General features: G+C 40.4%; 1 protein-coding gene across 10 annotated transcripts in view; it reads left to right on the top strand.

Annotated features, from left to right (window-relative positions):
- Positions 1 to 14,726, top strand: part of Rere (arginine-glutamic acid dipeptide repeats) — a 343,378-nt gene that overhangs the window by 99,777 nt on the left and 228,875 nt on the right. The window contains exon 2 of one of the 10 annotated variants that reach the window (XM_038333040.1): positions 8,278 to 8,372. The exons of the other annotated variants lie outside the window; for them this stretch is intronic. The gene's annotated coding sequence lies outside the window, so the exon portion shown is untranslated. The remainder of the gene's footprint in view (positions 1 to 8,277; positions 8,373 to 14,726) is intronic. 10 annotated transcript variants of the gene reach the window in all.

Raw genomic sequence — 14,726 nt, 5'->3', positions numbered from 1 at the left:
TAATGATTAAGTCAAGTAAATATTTGCCCTTTTGCCATAATGTTAGGTGTTCTAAGGTTAAATATTTACTATGGAAATTAAAACCTACTTAAAACAAAGATCCAAACTATCTTATTTTTCAAAATAAGTAGGTAAACAGTGGCTTCTGAAACCTTAGATTCAAGGCACTTGACAAAAATATTAATGGAAATATTCCCTGGTCATTATAAATAATTTAGCATCTGAATAGTTGTCCATGAGATTCCAGTAATTTATTCCTTTTGTGTAGTCTTCCTGCATGGTTGTGGGTTGTGTGGTGCCTGCCCACGGCAAGGTGTTGTCTGCAGCTTCCTGCTGTTGTCGCTCTCTCCCCTGCTTTGTTTTTCTTTCTGAGTGGTTTCTGTTCCTCTTATGTGAAAGTTGGGAAAGACAAATGGTTTTTTTTTTTTTTTTTTTTTTTTGGCTTTTCGAGACAGGGTTTCTCTGTGGCTTTGGAGCCTGTCCTGGAACTAGCTCTTGTAGACCAGGCTGGTCTCGAACTCACAGAGATCCGCCTGCCTCTGCCTCCCGAGTGCTGGGATTAAAGGCGTGCGCCACCACCGCCCGGCAAGACAAATGGTTTTAAAAGCCTAGGAAATCTGTTTCTTGGGACTGTCCCATTTTTACTATTTCTTTCTGTTAGTGCTTATAATTAGTTTATAAAGTGTTTTCAGATTTTTATTTTGTGTCTGTTCTGTTTTATAGTTTCTCAGTTCCCTTCTTTGACTTCCCAGGCAGATGGTTAAAGCCTTTGAAAGATTTGACCTGTATTTGAGCATTTGTACAGTATTTGCTTTAAAACAAACAAACAAACAAACAAACAAACAAACAAACAAACAAACATGTGTCAATGCAGAAAATATGGGACTTTCTGGCTCTCATTAGTGAGAAGTGATATGTGTGTATGTGTGTACACATATATGTGCATATGCACGCACATGCACATGTGCTTATTCACATGCCCACTCTGTGGATTTTAATCTTAATTTGCAGTTTCCAACCTGGGCTGGAGGTGAGTGGTGAATAACCGTGCTCTTACTTCTAAATCAGTACCTGGCTTCACCCTTCTGCGGGAGCGGTATAATTTTTCTTTTCCTTTGATCCTGGCTGAGTCAGATGTCCATGTCTCCCCCCCATCCCCACCCCTTTAAACAGCTGTTACATTTTACAGACTCTCTTTCCATTTGCCTTGAGCCCACAGTTCTGGTTTCCTGACTACTCAGATTGACAACACAGACTTTTTCCTCTTTTTTTTTTTTTATTAAAAGATCCATATGCCTTTCTGTCTTGTTCTTAAATTATTCCTTCCTGTTTGTGAAAGACTTACACAATTCTTTGAAGTCAAGCTAGCTAGAATTCCCTGGGGAAATTTTGTTTGCACACCATCATTCTCAGTTTTGTGTATTTTCTCAGAGTCATAAGTTTTTGTGGCTAGAAGGGACCAGTTGTTCATGTATCGTCGTCTTCTGGTGACAGGTAACTGGCCTTTTTGCTCAGTGACCATCAATGTCTGGGACTTGAGGGCAAAAAAGAAGTAAGTATGCCAGAGAAATACAGTGCAGACACTCAAAGTGTTTTCTGCTTGTAATGAAAAAATAATCCAAAAAGTCAGAATAGTAATCACCAAACAAGAACATGTTTATCTTGCTTCCCGAGCTCTCCACTGGCTGTCTCCTTCTTGGGGAGGTCGTCTATGGACACTTTCTTTCTTATGTTCCTCAAAACTCTTCTCAGGTTCTAGTTTTAAAATCTCTACCGTTGTATTACATTATGAAAACTTTATTGTTCAAGTTCTTTAGTTTGGTTTTTTTGAGACAGGAGTTCTCTATAGACTTTGTTGGCCTGGGTCTAGCCAACCAGGTTGGCTTTGAACTCGTTGAGATCTACCTGATTCTTCGACCCGAGACGGATGTAGGCTAGAATCTTTCCCTGTAAGCTACCACCTCGTGGTGCTACACAGATTAATAGAAATGGGTTAATCAAGATATGAGAGCCAGTAAGAGGCTAGAGCTAATGGGACAAGCAGTGTTTAAAAGAATACAATTTGTGTGTCGTTATTTCGAGAGTAAGCTAGCCGGGAGCCGGGTGGCCGGACAGAGCCCGCAGCTCCTCACTACAGAACTCCTGGCTCTTGTTCAGACATGTGAAGGCATGTGAATTCAGAGTCACAGGTCCTTCTGCTGGCTTCCTTCCTGTGCATGAGGCCCCTGTGATACTCAAACAATGAAAGGTCAGGCTGGTGTAATTGCGCTTTGCAGTGTTGTTGCATTCTTGAAAAAAAGCAAAGGAAAACACATATATCTAAATGCTCCAGTCTTACAGAAAAACAGTTCTGCCTATCATTCTGTGTTGTAAATGCAGAGGTAACTCACTAACTTCGCAGAAATCAAGGCTTTGTTTTTATGATGAAGGAAAGGCAGTCTCCTGCACACCCACAGGACTGTTGTACAGGGGATCACAGGAGCCCTGAGAGTGGATAATACTCATGAGTTTTTCAGACTGTCATTGCATACAGCCTGTCTGCCAGAGACTGTGTCGGCTCTGTTGTGAGTGATAGAGTAATATATTGAGGGAGTCAGGGCACTTGATATGGAAAGGAGAATTTATGAAGAGAATGTTGAGCATATAAGACAGTGTAACTTGTGAACAAGATCCGGCAAGAGTGGCTGTATCGAACAAGCTATAGTGGGGAAATGTTCTTTTCCTCAGGTCAGGTTGTATAAATTACTGAAAGAATAGAAGACAGAGATTCAGATTGCTGTGGGACTCCTGCTCTCTTTTCTCAGAATTATGATGTATTGCCTTTGTGAGAGACAAAAACTAAGTCCCATGGTTTATCAGAAGCAATTTAGGGTGGATTAGAAGAGAGAGCTTTACTGATGAAATAGGATTCTTAATTTTTTTTTTGCCTACGCATATTCACCTCTAGATCAGTGGAAATGGACTTTCTGTGGTGACAGACATGTTCTGTCTCTGTCCAGTAGCTGCTGGACACAATACTTGATTTGAAATCACTTATAATGTGAGGAATGTGATCAAGGAACTGGCTTTTAACTTTTGTTTAATTAACTCCACAGACATTTTGCAGCTAGCCGCCAGCTATTTGCCAGCACTGCCCTAGAGCAGTCTTAATTGAGTGTTGTGACCTTGAATGAGTAACAACTGAGAAGCTGTTAGCTACATTTTATACTTTTGTGGACACCTCTTTGATTTTTGTATTTATTTTCTTTTAGCGACATTTGGGATGAATGGAGAGCATAAAGGTATTATTATGTGTAAGATAAGAGCTGCTGTTTACTTAAGATAAAGCCTCTAGTAGCCTTTTAAACAAGTATTTTAAAAAGGAGGCCAGGTAGTTGTGGCTCATGCCTTTAAAAGTACCAGGACAGGCTCCAAAGCTACACAGAGAAACCCTGTCTCGAATCCTCTACAACCACCCCCCCCCCCAAAAAAAAAAGAAAGAAAGAAAGAAAGGGAAGCAGGACTAGAGATAGCTCAGTTAGTAGAGTGCTTGTGTAGCTGGTGCAAAACCCTGGGTCTCTTCCCCATTACTGCATAAATACCCTTGGAAGGTAGAAACAGGAGAGGAGGGTCCCAAGTTTGAGGCCAGCCTCAATCATGTGCTTATCTCAGTGACAGCAGAACTGTGCAGGGAGCCTGTCTTAAAAGGTAAGAACTCTTGATGTTCTTGCACAGGACCTAGGTTTGGTTCCCAACACCCACATCAGGCACCTCATAATTGTCTGTAACTCCAGTTCCAGGGGATCTGAAGCTCTATGGGGCTCCCTTGGACATAGCATATACAGACAACAAGCACACAAATGTGCTTATAAGCAATTTTTTTAAAAAAAAGCAAAAGACAAAATCAGCATCAAAAAGCTACCAGTGAGAACCGTATCAGCCTGCCTTCAGAATCTGTGCTCTTCAGTTATGAATGAAGAAAATTTGTTAGTGGCTAATGAAAAATGAAGTTAGATAGATTGTGCTCATCAAATGTTTGAGTCCTTTCAGGGGAAATATAGCCTACTGCCTACTCTTGTGGGTTCAAGTAGAAACCTGGAGACCATGTTTCTTTAGGCTGAGGAAGTTGACTGACTTGGGCCTGGGAGGATCTTTTAGAGGAGCTAAGGCAAGCTTCTCATTAGCAAAGCATATGTTCACTGGAGACCCTTGGCTGCTGGTTCTATCACCAGTGATAACTAATATTTGCTGAGTACTGTATATGTGGATTGGTGCTTTATGTAGATTGTATTATCACAGGCCTATGGTGTTTATTTTTTATCATCATTTTGTCTTATAAAAAAGGGGGAAGGGGCAAGCCCAAGCATAGGATGTCCCCATGGAAGGCTTGTATTGATGAGTTGGGAAGGAAGGATGACCAGAGTAGCCTTGTTCTGAAAGAAGAGATAGTATTTATTTTATATACAGGCTCTGAACTGAAAATATTAAAATTTAAGACAAAAGATTAGGTAATCTTTGTATTTATGAAGTGTAAGAATTGGGGCCCAAGATAAGTGAAAGGACTAGGAATAAAGATTCATAGAGCTTCTCTTCACATTTTCTTCCAGTTTGTGCCACAAGAGGAAGCAGCTAATGGTCACTTGCATTTTGTCCTTTGGTTAATTGGAAGTGGGTTCTGCCTTTTGCACTGGTGCAGAGCCTGGATGAAAGGGACATTGAAGCAGAGGTAGTCTCACTGCCTTGGTCCCTAAGGTTGGTGTTAGGATGAAGACTTTCTCCCTAGGATTCTTGATGTCTTCTTTCCCCTTGGTAGTTTGTTTAGTGCTTATGTATTTACTTTGTTGAACCCAGGGCTCATCACATGCTAGGCAAGCTTTCTACATGGAGAAAGCTTTTGGTAGCTTTCTCTTACTTTTGGTCTTTTTGAGGCAGACATGGTTTCTCTAGGTAGCCCAGGTTAACTTCAAACACGGTATCTCCTTAATGCTGGGGCTTCAAGTGTGTGCCACCATACCCAGCTCTCCTTTATTTTTCGTAAAAGATACTGGGCTCTCAATTTAGGAGTTTTTTTGTTTGTTTGTTTTGTTTTTGTTTTTGTTTTTTGAAAGGGCTGTCTTCACATGGTTGTTTGACCTGACTCAGGAACATGGTAACAAGGGTCACTTGACCCTGTTTGTTATCTTTTCAAATCAGCACAGTAGTTAGTCATATGCTGACTTGGTAGGTATTGGGAGTCAGATTCCCAACAAAAATTCTTATGACTAGTTAAATTGAGCTATATTCTTGTTTTTTTTTTTTTTTTTTATGTCCTTATCCCCACCCCCTCCCTTTCTTCCTTGGGGTAGGAATTGGCGTTGGTCATTTGTAAGTTTTGTAATAATACAATTTATACTGGAATTTACTGCATTTCTGTAGGTTTTGATTTTATTGGTGACCAACTTGAACAGTGTTCTTACCTGTAGACTTTTGGGACTTTTAAATGATAACAGATTAAATATTAGGAAAATTTATAAAACAATATGTCCCACACTCACTTTGCAGGATTTTTGTTTATTTGTTTGGTTTTTGGTTATTTACAAACAGGCTCTCACTGCTTATCCCTGACTGTCCTGGAACTCACAGAGTATTGGGATTTAAGGTGTGTGTCTGCTATATCCAGCTACACAGAGATTTTAATAATAATGATAATAATAATGTTCTTGTTGATTTGGGGCTACCTGTCAGAAGGTCTCCGAACAATCTGTGTGCTTAGTTCTGTGTCTTCATCTCATGCCCTCTCAGGTTGTCACATTCATTTCTTTGACTTTATTTCCTCTTGTTCTCCTATTTTCTGGAGTCAGATTGCTCTTCCTGCTGTCTGGTAGTTAGTTCCGCGAAGAGCTTGACACAGGCAGCACTTTCTCAAACTAAAATCCCTTGGCTGCTCTTCAGGTCCCCAACCCACACTTCCACCCTTTTTTCTGTTTCTTACCTCATTGCACTTCTGATATTACCTTGCTTGCGTGCATCGTTTCAAATTCCAGACAGATGTGGTTTTCATCGCATCAGGTTGATGGCCAAGCCTCCTATGTGTAGGAAGTGTTTATAGTGCAGAGATTACAGGACCTTATTGGTGATCACAGTGGAGAGGAGAGCTCATCTAGGTTTAGGGGATGGGGTGGAACTCTCAGAATGCTTTAAAAATCTTTTTTAAAAAATTTTATTATTTATACAGTATACATTTATTTATGTATTTATTATGTATACAGTATTCTGTCTACATGTATGCCTGCAGGCCAGAAAAGGGCACCAAACCTCATTACAGATGGTTAGAAGCCACCATGTGGTTGCTGGGAATTGAACTCAGGACCTTGGGAAGAGCAGGCAATGCTCTTAACCACTGAGCCATCTCTCCAGACCCTAAAAATCTTTTACCAGTGATGATTTCTGTGCTGTTTTTGCAGATGAAATCTGCCCTTTAATATTATTGGATCTTTTCCATAAGTCTGCAATTTTATATATTTTGAAGTGATCCTTACATCATCTGTGTCTTGTCATTTTGTTTAAGATAATAGAAATGACACACCTATAGGAAAGACAGAGCACACATATTCAACTGGTTAAAAAATACCATAAATTGCTGATTGCTACAATACAGTGTCTAGGTGGAATTTGCAAGGTAAGTTAGGGGAAGAGCAAGGAAAGAAGTCTGCATTTCCCCAGGTCTCATAGATGTGGTCAGATTAACTTGAACCAAAAGTGACAGTTTTTCCATTGAAAGCTTTTCCCAAGAAGTTTGGTTTGCTGGTATGTGTGAGAGAATTATTCTTGAGAGTATTGTTGCAACTCTGTTCCTGTTTCATTTACATTTCAGCCCCCCACTTCAGGTTACTTCCCAGTTGTTTTGGCAGTTTATGTTCTGAAGTGTTGCTTGTATTTTCCAGGAAACTTTTAAGGTAACCAGAGCCTAGAGTTCTTCAGTATGCCTTTACTTTGGGCAATAAACTGAGCATCTGGTATTTTTGTGGTTGGTTGTAGTGTATGGAATGAGCATTTTGTTAAAGGTTTAATTTTTCCTTGACTACAGAATTGAGGAAATGGATCAAGGGGACTTAGCTTTGAACAGTTGGGATCCAGGCTGTATTTAATTAACATATCTGTCCATTGCTGTACTGTCTTTTTATCTTGCACTATATGAGATCAAAGCTTAGGAAAAAAAATAGCTGTGTGGTATTGATTAAGCCAATTTTGATGGGCGATCTGCTTGCCTATGGAGGCAGTCCAGTCTCTGTGGCCTGCACTCGGGCTCAGTGTCACCAGTTACTATTCTACAGTGATGTGTCTGTTCGGCTCTAGCTTTCTGTAGAACTGAGGCTAGTCTTGTATTCCTCCTTTCCTGCCTCTGCTTCCTTGCCTAGTTACTCAGGTCTCCTCCTCCTCTACCACCAACAGTATTTAGATGGTTTAGGCTGAAAAGCTGCTGCCGCTTTTTCTTTTTTTAAACCTTAAAAAAGTCCAAATAAAATTTCTTTTAATGATAATGTTCAGTTTTATAAATCAAGGGGTTATCTCTTAACCTAGTGATACTTACAGCCTGTGTTAATAATTTATAAATGTCAAGATGAAGCCTTGCTTAAGCTGGTGGTTTATGGTAAAAGCTGTACCTTTGTAGATGTTATTAAACTAAAGCTGACATTTAAGATCATATTCTATCAATTTAATTTAAGCATACTTTTAATATAAAAATATTTATAGCATTAACCTTTCTTATCTCATTCTTTAAAGAAACATAATATTTTTCTTTTATGGTACTTATCGTTTGGATTCCTTTGTCTTACAAATTAATGGTTTTTAAAGTAATGACCTTCTCTTCCCAATATCTGAACAGACTACTTTAGGGAGGTGTTACATTTCTGTGGGAAACTCATGATGTGCTCTTGTGACTGGTTTCTTTAAATCCTGGGTGGTGTGCTTGGAATAGGGGCTAAACGAGCTTTTCACTGGAGACATACTGTGCAGGGCTGGGGTCTGCTCTCTATGAAGGTATTTTATTATCCTATAAAGCTGGTTGTCACAAACAAATTACTACTGTAATGGGAAGGGTGGGTTTATTCTTGGACTCAAGGGTAGACATTTAAAAATTATTTCGAGTCTATACTTGCTGCCTCTCTAATTCTACATACCATTGATTACATATCTCAAGTTCCTTTATTCCTTGTTTTTGGCATATAGAATTATTATTTTACTTTCAAGTAATATTAAAGATTTCTGTTGTAAATACCTGATCTAAGGGTGCTGCCATGTTTCTTATTTTCTTAGGTTTGTTAGTGACGTTTGAGTATTTCCTTCTAAGATCTTGTAGTCAAAGGGATGGGGGACTACCCAGCAGGAGGCAGATGATCTCTACTCCTGAGGTATGTTTCGTTATTAATCACTTTACTCTTTGAAAACTTGCATGTGGACATCTAACCTCTCCACCCAGCTAGGTCCTGCACATTCTCCTCCAGGGTCTAGCTAGATAGTTCTGCCTCCGTACTCCCCAAGGGCTGGGATTTATAGCCATTTGTCACCATGCCTGGTTTATCCAGTGCTGGGGAGTTTACCCAGGGCTTCAGGTATATTATACAAGCACTTTACTAACTGAACTGTGCCCCTAGCTGCAAATCATTTTTAGTCTTTCCCATTTAATAAATAACTTCTACTGTTAAATAATTTGCACATAGGTTTTTTTAAAAAAGAAAATCTAATTAAGCCTACTTATATCAGGTATTTAAAAACCTGTTTTCATAAAGAATATGTCAGGTTTGCCTATTTCACTTAATTCTTTCAAATTCAGCTTGTGATACCTACTTTTGTATTGCTGGTGAAACCTATCACCACCTCTCACTTTGTTTCCTGAGGTTGAAATTTCACCTGTGTGTGTCTAAGTGTACACACGTGTATGCAGAGGCTTGAAGGCAGCCTTGGGCACTGTTTAATAGTGATGCCTCCCTTTTTCCTTATTGTTGTTTGCACATATATAGTGCATATGTGTGTGTATTTTGTGTGCGTGGATACTCCTAGCACATATGCAGAGCTCAGAGGACAGCTGTCACTTTATTTTCTCCTACCATGTAGGTTCCAGGCATCAAGTTCAGGTCGTCAGATTTTGTGGTAAGTGCTTTTACCAATCAATTGCCTTGGCCATTTTTCTTTGAGACAGTCTTTCACTGCCTGTGATTGGCCAAGTTGGCCAAGTAGGCCAAGAACCCCAGGGCTTCTTCTGTTTCTGCTTCCTCAGTCCTGGGATTAAAAGTATATGGTATTCTACCTGCAGGGGTGGATCCCAACTTCTTAGGCATTCAAAGCAAGTGCTTTACCCATTGGGTCATCTTCCCAGCTCAAAATTTTGTTTTTTCACTTGTGTGCTTACCATATTAAGTGAATCTTAAAATGTTAGAAAGCTGTTTATTGCAGTCTTGTAACGCTGTTCATTAATTTGCAGTGTGAAAATCATTTGAGCAATTTTTCTTCCTTAATTTTTCTAGCTTGGCAAAAGTTTTCATTTGGGCAGCTGTTGTATTTCCCTGAGGAACAGCAGGGGGAAGTGTTTCCATCTGATGTATCTTCTTCAAGTGGGAACCAGCCAGGACTGGAGCTGCTTAGATTTTTATTAAATGTAGCATTTGGTAACAGCATTGATGTGGAATTTGTCCATAGTCACTTGTTAAGTCTGAGAGTGTCTCTGTGAATAGATGGGTGTATTGTTTCCATGTAAGAGTTTCCAGGGACATCCTAATACAGGCTTCCCATCACCTGCCTTTGCAGGTGCACACAGCTCCTCCACCTCCGTCACAAACTCACTGGATTATCCATAATACCCTGTTTGTTTCAGTTTTTCTTTTTTCTCTTTTCCCCACACCCCTCCTTGTGTTCCTCCTATACCTCTCAAGTGCTGTGCCACTATACCTGGTTTATAAATGCTAAGAAAGCAGTGTATCTGGCAGGGAATCCAGCCCCCATGTATGTGTTCTTTTCTACCTTGACTCTTATTACAAATAGTTCATTTTGATACCACCCAGTCTCATGGTTGTTGTCTTGTTTCTGTGCTGCTAGATTTATATGTAAGCCAGAGCTTTCTGACCTTTTGACCCATACCTATATCTTATCTGCAAGGCAGCTCAGACCTAACACATTCTAAATTCCTTTTTTCTTTTTTTCTCCTATATGGGTCGGTGGAGACTCTTCATTTCTAAGTGTGAGCCTAATCCTTAGTGCCTTCTTGACTCTCTCCTGTTTCCTTTCATATCTAGTCTCTTGACATACACAGATGATTGCAGAATGCATCCTAAATCAAACCACTGCTTTGTCTATCAGTTAACTGTTTCCTAACCTCAGGAGTTTAGACCAGGGGTCTGTTAACATGGAACTCAGATTTTTTTTCAGATTTCTGAAGACAAATCCTGCTCCAGGCTTTCTCTGCTTTGGACAGATGCTACCCAGCTGCCTCTCCATCTCTCCAATCCTTCTTTGTCCTCAGCCTCTTCAGCACCTTGACATTTTACAAGGGGGTTCCTGTCTTAGGCCTTTGAATTTGCCTGTTTCTCATCTCAGAATGCCACCTCCTTCATGATTCTTTACTCCATGGCAAATGACTTCTTGCTAGTGATTGCCTTAAATAAATTAATGACCTCCTCATCACCTTACCTACCCTTTTCTTCGTAGTGCTTATCCCAATTAAAATACTGTTTATTACAGCATTTTGCTGTCTTTCCCACTAGATCGTGGGTTGGTTCTATGGGTTTAGAGATTATGGGATTCCATGTATTTAGTTTCTTGGGCAGTGCTCTAAAATGAGGGAGGAATTGACAGAAAAATTTGCTCTCTCTAGAGCATCTTATTTGATGGTGGGTCTTATAGCTTCTATATTTTTAAGTGCTGTCTCCCAGCTTCTAGGAATTCTACAAGCCCTCTCCTCCCTGGACAACCAGCAGTTGCTGGATCTGGAAAGGAATAGTTCTAGTGGCTTTTCTGCTTTTGTCTTTGAATCACACAAGGCTCACTAAGATTTCTAGGTCAGTAAGTTTGGGTAACCTTACAAAGAATTACACCCACTTAGAATGACTTTGACATAGAAAACAGCAGATTGAGGTTTCACTTAGGCTTCTGCTTCCCTGGACCTTTCACCTGACACTTAAGGTGTGAAGTGTTTAGTGGTCCTGCTCCAGTGCGTCTCATGCTTCCTTTTTCCTTTTATATGATTTGTCCCCATGAATTAGAAATCTTATGTGTGCATGAAGTATAATCGTGTTGGTATAAGATTTGCCCTGTTATTTCCTTCATCAGACATTAAGAGCTTATGTACTATGACTGCTTGTGGCTTGGGGATCTTAGAGCCTTGTTTATCTTATTCTCTAAAAACGTGATTACAGGGAGTAAGACTGACCTGGCTTCTTGCTTGTTGAAGGTTGCTACAGTCCAGATGGCCTTTTCACGACCAACATTTCACAAATTAGAACTTTATGTGCTTGACTGTTTTTACATCCTGAAGTGTGGCTTTTCTCGTTCACAGAGGTGCAGCTCGTCCTTGTGAATTTCACAGACTGATGCATCTTTGCTGGAGCAGAGCCTGAGCCTCTCTTACACAGCTATAATGTTGCTGCTTTTATGTAATGTACTTGCCTTATAACTTACCTACTTCAAGTATATTCACAGATATTGACAACTATCACTGTAATTTTAGAACATTTCCACCATGCCCAAGGAAATACTACATCCACAGCAGAAAATCATTTTCTCTTCCCTGAAGTCCCAGGCAACCAGCAGTCTGCTTTCTGTTTTTCTTTCTGTGCTTGTCATATAAAGGAATCTTACAATGCGTGTTCTTGTGTAGCTGACTGTAGATACTTGTGCATGTGAGGGCCAGAGGATAACCTTGGGTTTTATCCTCAGCAAGTCTATCTACTACCTTTTTGGAGAGAGTCTTGCATTGGCCTGTTTACTAATTTGGCTAGGCTAGCTGGCTAGTGAGCCAAAAGAATCCTCCCATTTTTTCTTCAACAGTGCTGCTGGGATTACAAATACACATCATCCTGCTTGGCATTTTCATGTGAGTTCTTTGGAAGTCGGTTCCTGATGCTTGTAAGGCAAGCACTTCACCAATTGAGCCACTTCTGCAGCCTCTTACTTTGTCCTTAAATTTTTATTTTCCTTTCTTAGTTTTTTATTTACAGTTGTGCTATGGGAAAGCAAGCTTAAATTCTTTCCTCCATTTAGACCAGGTACTTGGTTGATAGGCATTTGATTTCCCTTGTTTTTGGCTTCTCATTTTCTCTTGAGTTGTTTAATGACTAAAGCCCCTTCCTGGCCCCAGGAGCAGAACTGGTCACCAAAGAGTGATTGCTCCTAACAGTCTTCAGATTCTCAGTATATTTGCTTCTGCTTTCCTAATTCAGCTTGAGACATCTGTGTAATTACTGTTTCAGGCAGTTCAGTTTATTTTAGAGAACACATTAGAACATTTGTAATGCTGTTGCCACTCCCCCATAGCTAGCTGGGTAAGAAAGGAATAGTATTAGCTCTGTGGATTTCATGTTAGTCGGGCATAATTTTTTTAAAAAATATTTTCATTTTATTTGGTGTTTTGTCTGCTTGTATGTGTGAGGGTGTGAGATCTTGGAGTTACAGACATTTGTTAGCTGCCATGTGGATGCTGGGAATTGAACCCCAGTCCTCTGGAAGAACAGTCAGTGCTGAGCCATCTCTCCAGCCCCCTTGGGCATAATTTTTAAGAAAACAAAATAGGTATTTTGAAGAAAGCAAAATAGGTATTTAGTTCTCGGTTGTGGGCAAATTTGTTTTACAGAGGCTATGTAGCAATATCTGGAGAGATTTTTCTTTTCTTTTTTAGAGTTCTCATTAGAACTTGGGAGTTGAGCTAGCAAAATCCCCTTGGTTAGGGACCTGGACCGCTGCTAAGCATCCTGTCATGCATACAGCACAGTCCCCCGGTTCCCCCCATCCCCCGAGCAAAGAACTCTAGCTCCAGTTGTTGAGAGTGTCACTGCAGAGAAGCCTTTGTTTAGAGTGAACTGGGGATTTTTCTTCTAAGGCTGAATAGAATAAACAACTGTGAGCCGTGTACAAGGCAGCACAGTTCTGCATGTGATGAGCAAAGGCTTCACATTTGACAGTGTAGGCGAGCAAAGCTGAGGAGGTAAGGTGGTGCCTTCTGCATTAAGCACAGGGCCTGATTTTGAATTCACTGCACTCATGTAAGAAGCCAGATGTGGTAGCACACATCTGTAACCCTAGCTCTGGGAAACAGATGGATTTTTAAGTTTACTGGCTTGTTGGTCTTGCTGTATTGATGGTGCGAGAGATTTAGGTAGAGAGCAACTGAAGGCACTTGATGTCAATGTCTGGTCTCTATCCATAAGTGTACTGACATCACATGTTCTCACACATGTGCATGCACATGTACACACAAACCCCCTCAAGGTTCTAAATATTTTATTGGAAATATCCTGGGGCATCTCATCTGTGGATATTTCTGCTTCAGATTATAATGATAAACTAGTTTTTTGTTTTAATTTTTTTATGTGTATGAGTATTTTGTCTGCATGTGTGTCTGTGCACCACGTGTGTATACCTTGTACCCAAGTAAGCCTTTATCTGATTCCCTGTAACTGGAGTTACAGACAAGTAGGGGGCTGGCGTGTGGAGCTGGAGAGATGGCTCAGTGATTAAGAGGATTGCCTGCTCTTCCAAAGGTCCTGAGTTCAATTCCCAGCAACCACATGGGTGTTGACAGAGGTTTCCACCCAGTCCTGCAGCTGTTCAGCCCCAAAGAAATCACACAGAGGTCTACATTAATTATGCTCTGATTGGCCTAGTAGCTCAGGCTTCTTATTAACTTGTGTAATGCTCATAATACTTGTCTATGTTAGCCATGTGGCTTGGTACCTTTTTCGGCGAAGTAGTCACATCTTGCTTGCTCTGTGTCTGGTTTCGTCTGTGTCTGGGTGACAATTGCAGACTGACTCTCTTCCCAGAATTCTCCCACTCTCCTTGCCCTGCCTCTACTTCTTGCCCGACTATTGGCCAATTAGCGTTTATTTAAAATACAAGTGACAGGGTATAGACCATTGTCCCACAGCACATGGGGACTCATAACCATCTGTAATGAGATATGGTGACCTCTTGAGGAAGAGACCTGATCAGTCCTCGTCAACTTAGACAACTTAGATCCAATATGGATAAGTTCAGCAGAACCACCATATGTGGGTTACCCATGCATGCTTCAACATTGCCAAGGCATAAATTAAATTACAGCCTGCCATGTGGGTGTTAGAAACTAACCCTGGGTCCACTAGAAGAGTACTTTTACCCTCAGAGCCCTTAAAGTACAGTTCTTACGTTTTAGCTGAGATGTTGTTTGCTGAGGTTTTGCTGTTTTGAGTACTTTCTTATCCTCTGTGTTGTTTCTGGGTACTTTTTACTATCTCTTTTGGGAGGAAATTCAGTGTTTTATTTGGTGTTCCACTAATCTTAGTTCTCCCAGTTTTTTTCCCAAAGCTTGTTTAAGGAAGTGCTACTCAACATCTAGCCTTCCTTGTATGTGAAAGCAAAAGTATTTGCCTTGGCTTCCTGCTTCTTACTACAAAGCCTGCTTTCTGCGTTTGACCCCCTTGTTTTTTCAGTAACCCTGAAACACATATACAGACTCCAGAGGTATTGATTGTGATCGTAGTTACTGACCGCGCAGGTAGTGAACTGTTCTGGGTACT

The sequence above is a fragment of the Arvicola amphibius genome, chromosome 6 (genome assembly GCF_903992535.2).
Source record: "Arvicola amphibius chromosome 6, mArvAmp1.2, whole genome shotgun sequence".
NCBI lineage: Eukaryota > Metazoa > Chordata > Mammalia > Rodentia > Cricetidae > Arvicola > Arvicola amphibius.
This window is presented reverse-complemented; position numbering and strand designations above follow the sequence as displayed.